Below are 8,675 nucleotides of genomic sequence, written 5' to 3'. Positions count from 1 at the left end.
GGTTATAATTGAAGTATATAATCCAAACATTACTAGAATAAAACAAAAATAACCTTTCATTTCACTTTGATATAATATAAAAAAAATATTCATGACTACGTTATACACTAATAGCAACACTAAAAACAATGCGCTCATATATGCTGTCAGATATTCATGTAACCAAAGTTGGGGGGGGGGGGGGTGGGGGGGGGGGGGGGTGGGGGGGGGGGGGGGTGGGGGGGGGGGGGGGTGGGGGGGGGGGGGGGTGGGGGGGGGGGGGGGTGGGGATTCTAAACTAATAAATGCATCCTTTAAATTTTTCAAAAGTTTTTTTTTTTTAGGGATTTTTGTCCTCCATAAGAAATTAATATATGTAAGGTATTTCTTGTTTTTAATTGGGTCGTCTCATTTAATAATATTTAAAAGGGAAAACATTTTAAATAAAAATTTTGGGACCTAAACGTCAAAACATATTTTATTTATAAAAAAGTTTCTGTCATTTAAACAAACATAGAGTTGAGGGATATTCTAAAAAAAGTATAATTTTTCTTTAAACAGGTGAAATTTAGAAATTTCGGGCCACCATTTTTAGGGTGTCCCTTTATTTATTAAAATTTACAAAAATACGACCAACTTCTCGGTACTTATACGTCGTTTTTTGTATTCCCAGCTGCTGGCAGGTTGCTGACGTCATCGCTCAATTCAGGCAGCCTTATTACAGTAAATTGATCCATACATCCACATGACCCCCTGCGTCTGTTGGCATTTCAGAATACATCATACATTTCATACATGGTTTAACCAACGTTGTATTACAAACAGTATATTTTGGAGTGAACTGTGAAAGTAAATGATATTGTAATTAGCAAATACCATGAAGGATCAAGAACATTTTATTTATAATGGGAATGAACTGTAAACACTTAAGATTTAAAGTCATCCCTTTGTATAGTAACATTATAAAACAAAACCCTTTTTCGTAGGCGCTGGGTGCGGAAAGATAGGTGTAAAAGCCCACTAGCAGATTAAGTGTCATCATTCTTAATTTAATTTTGTATCCTTTCAACATAATTATAATTTATAAAACCTTTTTTATAATAAAAAAAGCTAGAAAATAAGTACAGCTGTTTGAATCAACATGAAAGTAGTTAATGAGTACAGAAATTCACTTAGAAATTCCTTGTGAAACAATACACAAATTACTAAATATTACTATTTTTATACAATTACATATAACCACTCTCACTCAGAATAAGTGGCGTCTTTAGAATGCTTTAAAGTAACCTTTCCCAGTAATTAGTCCTACTTTACCAAATAAAAATATGAATATTTTAAAACAGATTAAACTGTAGATTTGCCCATGTCTTTATGGAAGTACGGTTTAAAAATATAAAGTTATATATTTTTCTCCATGTACATGATTCTGAACTCGATTTAAACTGTTAAGTAATATTCAGTTTCATTTGCACTTTAAATATTAATAGTGAGTTATATGTATAATTCGATTTGGTCAGAAACGACAAAGTGGCTCAATATATGAATCATCTCAATACGGAATTCATAATTTCTAATTAAATTGTTACTGATTTCTAAATTGTCGAATAGTTAAGAATTTCCACATCTGTTACTAACAGTAAGTTTCAAGTCGCTAAATAATCTCTTAAAAACTCTCATACCAACTGAAATTTTATTCATAAACCCTTCGCCTTGATTTTGGTATTGAATTAAATAGAGAAATTCCCCAAAATCAGGAAGAATAAAGACTATATCATTGTAATCAATGCAGGGATTAAATTTAGAGGTTAATAATCGTTTCTTGAAACACACGGCTGCATTGTTGTTTAGTTTTCATCAGTACACATGAACATTTTCATAAAACAAAGCAGGTTGATTTCAACAGGCCTAAATAAAGAATCAGACATTATTGGTAGTTTGTACAAGGGCTTTCTGACTTGAGATTAATGCGTGGCTAGGACAAGCGTCTCGTCATTTCTAAGGTACCTCTCTTAGGTTACTTAATACATTTATAAATACATACTTTAAAACCTTTTAAATGAAAAGATTGTGACCCTTGAAGGTAAATTTAAAAATCGCATTTTACAATAATAATAACTGAAAGTGCCGGTATTTTTTATTGCCAAAAAAAACTAATCCATACACGAGAACCTCTCTGTTTTCCTTCCCACCTTGTTATACAGATACCGAACTTTCATTTTCTTATTGGAACTGAATTGGCAAGGGACTAGTTTCGTTGTCCCTGTGTAGAAAATCACATCGATAACTTAACAGTAAGCACACATTTATATATTATAATTTAATGGAACCCTAAAAATATATCGGTCTAAATTAAAAATATTTCTAAAGTCTAAATATCATTTTTCCCATTCCAACTAAAAAATTCACATTTGACGGTAAAATAATTTAAATACATGAATAAAATTAACGTAATAATCTTTAATCATATACATTGCCCCAATAGTATATATATTGTTTGAATGTATTTCTTGATCATAAAAACAAGACAAAACAAAAAATGGGCACCGTAAATATAACTCACTTTTTACCAACAGTGGTTCAAAATGGAGCAAATAACTGCAGATAGAAGCGACAATTTACTCTAAATTATTGCTTCACACTTAATTGACTGTTATAAAAACTATATTACATTTCTAAGTAACAAAAGTAAGCTTCTAAATGCGTTACAAGGCCGCGGGTAACTTGCTAGTAATCAATATCAAATCGACTAGGAGCACTAGGGACAACAATATACAGAGAAAATACGTACACGGTACTTATGAGCACTGTACAAGTAGTAAGTTTTATATCTAAAATGCTAATATAGTGATTAAGTTCACAAGTAAAAAGTAAATTCACAAGAGTAACAAGAATAACAAAGTATCAAGTAATAAATAATACAAAATAACAAGTAAAATAAAGTAGTAGCTACAAAGATGAAATTATATGCTGTAAAAAGTTATTACCAAACCCCCACGAACCCAAACACATTTACCCCCTCGACTAGTCGCCCGTCGACCCAAACCTAAGAGACTACCTACCCCACCGACAAAGAAAAATAATAGATGTATTGTTGAAACTATTAAAATCAATCTAAAAAACATTATTTTGCGATTCAATGATTAGCTTATTATGGTCTCTAAGAAATAGTAACCAACGATAGCATACATAAGGCATATTTATTCATTAAAACCAACCACTCACAAAGTACTTGTGTAGTAGTGGGATACATCTAACCAAGTGTCTTATGTAAATTTAGACTCAGTAGCAGCCGAAAGCTGTAATGCTTCTGTGTTACTTCAACTCTTTACTAATTGTCAGATTATTCAATTATTATGCTCCTATTCCAGTGTTATTTAATCTCATGAATGCAGAGAGAAAATATTTGTAAGTTTAATATATACTGTTAACACATTGCATCGTTTCAAGTTACATAATAAACGCACACTTGTCTGTCCTTTCGAAGAGGGGGTTTAAAACCATTAATTGTTTGAAGCCTCTGTATTAATGTTCTGCCTCGACGTAAAGATTATCTATCAAATACTCCCGTACATCTTTATCATTACAACTTTTGTGCATGACAACTTTATATATCTGGCAACACAACTGAGTTCGATGAAGCTGCACAAAAATTATACTCTATGGAACTGTAGATAAGCATTCAATCTAAAATTTTAAGATTTATAGGTGTACACATTCTGCCTCGGCTTTAAAGAGACCCGTGTACATTATTGTGAAAAAACTGCAGAGAATCATGGGATAAGGATCCACTGGAAAGTCATTCACTCAACAGCGATTAAGAAGAGATTTAGGATCTAGTGTCCATAGCTATATTAAAGGAGTTCTTTAATTCGTATGTAATTGAAATAACCGATTTCTAAGTATACTTGATTTTTTTAGAGCTGGGTTTTAATCCATTATAAACTAAATAATCGCTTTTGATATATTGTGCTCGTTATCATAATTATTAAACTCTAAGCCTTCAAAGGTTTATATGACGTAAACCTGTTAGGTGGGTAAATGTAATGCAAGTTAAATTAGTTCTAATATGTTTTATGTATAATAAAAATTGAAATACATTTTTATGCTGTTTAATTTTTCAAGATATAACTAATAAATACTCGTTAATTTATTGCTATTACATGTTTATAACCTAATTTCATTTTGAGATTATCGTCTTTACGAGTAACACAAATAAAATTAGAACAAATAAAACTGCTATTAACGTTGGAGAGGCGGATGGGCTCTTTTAGCATACTTTCAACCCAACTTGTTGCGTAAGTCATGAAACAATAAATCACAGCCAATAAAGTTCATTGTGATTAACGACGCCATATAAAGTTTGCCAACGCTCAAGAAGTGCTTCGAGGGTTCCCTCGTGTTTTTGAATTCAAAGTTGGTTTCGGTTATCATAGAGCCATTTCCACTGAGCAGGTTCTTTTAGTCAAGCCTAGTTGTTCGGTAGAGTAAATTTATGTGTATTTGTTTAGTTCGATACAAGAAAAATAACCCTCCTTAATTTATTCCTTTTTATATAAAAAGCTGAGACACTCTCTCACTTGGTGGCAGTTAGTGATATAAAACTTTTATTATTACTTATGAAGTGACAGAAAATTCATATAGATAAAGTTGAGGATACGGGCTTTATAGAAAATGGAATACACAATAAATGACTACAAAGTGGTTGGGATGTTTTTAATTTAACCTTTATTATTCTAAAGAAGATTTTGACAGTAGTAGACTTCTTAAGGAAGAGCGGAATGATATTAAGGCCCGGTTTTAGTGGCTCTGGCTTGACAGAATGGCAATTTGCGGTAAGCTCTATATTCAGAGTGCCTCTCTAACCTTATAGAATAAACATAATCTTTGATGGGTCAACACTACGTTATAAACAGTATTGATATCATATATATGCAAAAGAGACAAATACTTGCCTTTCTTTTCTAGACTTTATTATATTCTATCACACTAATAAAATTATTTTTAGATTTTAAATAATTTTGATTTAAGAATTCTTAACTTTTTACTGCTGAAAAAGAACTACCGAATGGAGTGCTAATGATTTTTGACCGAGGAAGACTGTTTAACCTTACGAACAGAAAAGAAAATTTTTCATATTATAATAAAAGGATTTTAATTAAGGTTGTTTCCACAACCTCTATATTATCGTGCCTATTAAGGAGAGTAGGGCAACAACCCAAACTCAACAGTAAAACTAAAAAACTAGGAAAAAATTACATAGTTAGAATAGAATTTTCTTTATATTCGTTGACTAAGAGGACGTAAATGCAGAATCTCAGTTCTACCTATGTACAGCAAGAAAAACCCAACATATAGTACTATATAAGTACTATAATATCTTTGACCTGAAGTTAAATGAAAGAGCCTCTCAAAAGCGTTAATAGTTCGAAGTCGGTTTTCAATAGTATATATTTATAGATGCCACGAAATAGAGTCTCCGTCTTTGATCCAAAGTCTAACTCTAACAAATCATAGAACACATTTATAAATATAGAATTTAAGGCATGACAATTTCAATAATCGTAACTCCATGATATTTAATATTAAATGTACCCCTAAACTATAGAAATCGGACTTTTTGATTATGTTTTTAACTTACCCTGACAACTGTAACCCTGGCTTTTGCAGTGTTATAAGATACTGAAACTTTCGTTGTCCAGTTTGAACCGCAAGGGTTTTTAGTTTTATATTACCTGTGGTAAAAAAAAACAGAGAACTTGAAAGCAAGAACTGACATGTATAAATGAAGGAAACTTTCAAAATGTACTGCTCCAATTTGCGAATATTACGAATGAAATATTTTGCTATAATAAACCAAGATTATACACCAATTGTTTTTATCTTGCAATAATGAAGTAACATCAGCAAGTTTTACACTTACATATTCAAAATTTTAATATATTTATAGAATCCACTTTATATACAGTACTAAGAGAACAATAGCTGTTCTAAATGGAATATTTGTAATTAATATTAAACAAATTACAATCACTATTGAGCGTGAAAATAAACATTCGTTATTAAAATAGAGATCCTAAGCAGCTATTAGGCATAAGTAAACTTTACGAGTTTTGAATCATCTATTCCAAACGCGGAAATGACATATTCGTTGTCATCAGAACCTTTTTAATGTCCATGTTATTACATCACTGCGTCACGTAATGAGGTATCTTATTTTGATGATCGATAGCACTAATTGATAGTATGTGACTGCATTTATTTAAGTTATGATTTTATTTAGGCCCTGTTAAGTTAAAACCATAAGTGTTTAAGTGGATCAGACTTATTTATATTTAGTTTTAAGTTTAAAGTGGAAGCATTAAATTATTCATAATTTGTTTTTAAGCTAACTATCACAAAAGAGCAATCATATAGGGATCTAAAACACCTTTTGCAAAAGGTTCTGGATTTAATTAATACCTTTAGGAAATACTTAATATATAATGAAAATGCGAGTGTTTTATTAATTAAACTGTGAATGTTTGATATTATTTGATTAAACTATATGCTATAGGTATTGATTTGCATTAGTGGAGTATTAATATTATTCTTTTTCTAAATCACTTAAACTTGCAAAGTAAGCAGAGAAATTTTTGCTTTATTCGAATCACACAATGAGAAAATACCTTCATACAAAATTGCTTAAAGTCTCTGACGGAATGTAATAAAATCAAAGATCAATTAATCTTTTTTATAAAATCATTTACAAATAATTGTATATTTTTGCCATGTATGGGCCATTAAACTGACCTTTCTTGAAATAAGAAATCACATTTTAAATAATCACAAGGCATCAAATTTCATACTTTATTTTTATCTTACAAAGAGTAATGGCGGTTTAGTAAAACCGTTTTAACTGTTACTTTTATTAATTTAAAACAATCAAACATGTATATTGATTTCCTGATAAAGTATATTGTTAGTGTTTGAGTTTATTTATACACATTAATATATCTTATTATTCTTAAGTATATATTCTCTAATCCTACCATTTATTAAAATACATCCTCTTTATTAAATTGAAAAGGATAAATGATCTTATATTTATCGATAGAAATTATACGGGTGAATATAGACAGGAATTATCTTCTTCATCATTAGAAATTGAAATGTGATTGACTTCAGAAAAGCTTGCTAATGTGCACTTAATAGAATTTTCAATACTACAGAAATAAACAAGTATACTACCCAGTTGAGAGGGGTTCGGACCTGTACAGCGCTTAGAGGTCAGTAAAGCTTTTTCAAAAATGGATTTAGGGGACGGGCAATACACCGAATTGAAATTGCAATGCATATACTGTAAAATTTTGATTACAGATTGTCTTTCTTCACCTCAAATACCTTAGCAAGTTATGCGTATCTTACTGATTTTTAGTTTTTGCATGGTACATAAATTTAAATAATGAAATACTGTTCCTATACTAAACAGCATTATGCTATATTTTTTCTGCAATATTTTTGGAATGTTTTTAATTAAATTTAATATACATCGCCCTATAAACATTTTACCCCATTTGACAAAAAAGTTTTGGGTATTGGGTACAGTGTTAAAATCACGATCCAAGTAGCACCTAATAATAACCAAAAAATTCTAATAATTGTGATTTATTTAAAGTTATAAAATAATATATTTATTAGATGATAAACTAATATTTATTAAATAATAATATATTATTTCTTAATAATAAAAATAATATTGTATTTCACATAATATCATGTGTCCAAAAATCATTCAGTGAAATAATTGATCCTTTGTAGTCTTATAAAGAATAATAGTCCATATTTTGTATGTAGTTATTTTAAATTTATATTTATTATTGTTTTATATGTTTACATATTTAAGAATTCAAAAATTAATGTCTTTTTTTGTGTTGGTAAATAATTAGAGAAGTCTTTGATAATGGGCCATTAGGCCAAGTAGTTTCTTTATCTATACTCTTAACAACTTCAATCACAAACAACACATTATTAAAATATGTATCTAGTTCTCTCAAGTAGTGAAGTTATGATTTCCAATGATTTTCCTTATTACAAAGATAGGTTATGTTAGACTAGTTTTATCGCATAATAAACCTATTGTAATTGAACTTTTGCAATTCTGAAGGAGTTTGGTTCTTGAAATAGTCTTTGTGCTGACGATTACCTCCTTCTCTACTGTACGGAGCTACAACGAATGGAGAAATAATAAGCCATCTACCTATATAACGAGCTCCCTGTCGAATCACTTTTCGTGCATTTCTAAATAATTAATTTTCTTTAATAAATAATTTTTATGAATTTAATACAATTATCCTCCGCTCATTTTTCGAACTTTGTTTCATATTTGATTATTATACTATTTTAATTGGTTTGTAAATGGTTTAAAATTAGAAACTATACACATTGTTTAGTATTATGAATATTTTTAATTTTATGTTAAATTCGCTCAAACTACGCGCGCACGACTCATACTTTTGTAAATTATAAAATTGTGTATTGGTGGGGTGGGGGACATTGCTAGCCCCCTCTTCAGATGAAGGGGATCTGCCATTCTTTGTTATCTAATGTAAGTACCTATGCCCACACATAGCTGTGCAAACAGCATAATCAAAATCTCATATTAAATCCTGTAATTATTTTTAATCCTGTGTTTTATTGCCCTATTATCTGAGCTAAAT

This window comes from Homalodisca vitripennis, chromosome 7 (assembly GCF_021130785.1).
Source record: "Homalodisca vitripennis isolate AUS2020 chromosome 7, UT_GWSS_2.1, whole genome shotgun sequence".
NCBI classification, from domain to species: domain Eukaryota; kingdom Metazoa; phylum Arthropoda; class Insecta; order Hemiptera; family Cicadellidae; genus Homalodisca; species Homalodisca vitripennis.
Note: the sequence above shows the minus strand (reverse complement) of the source record.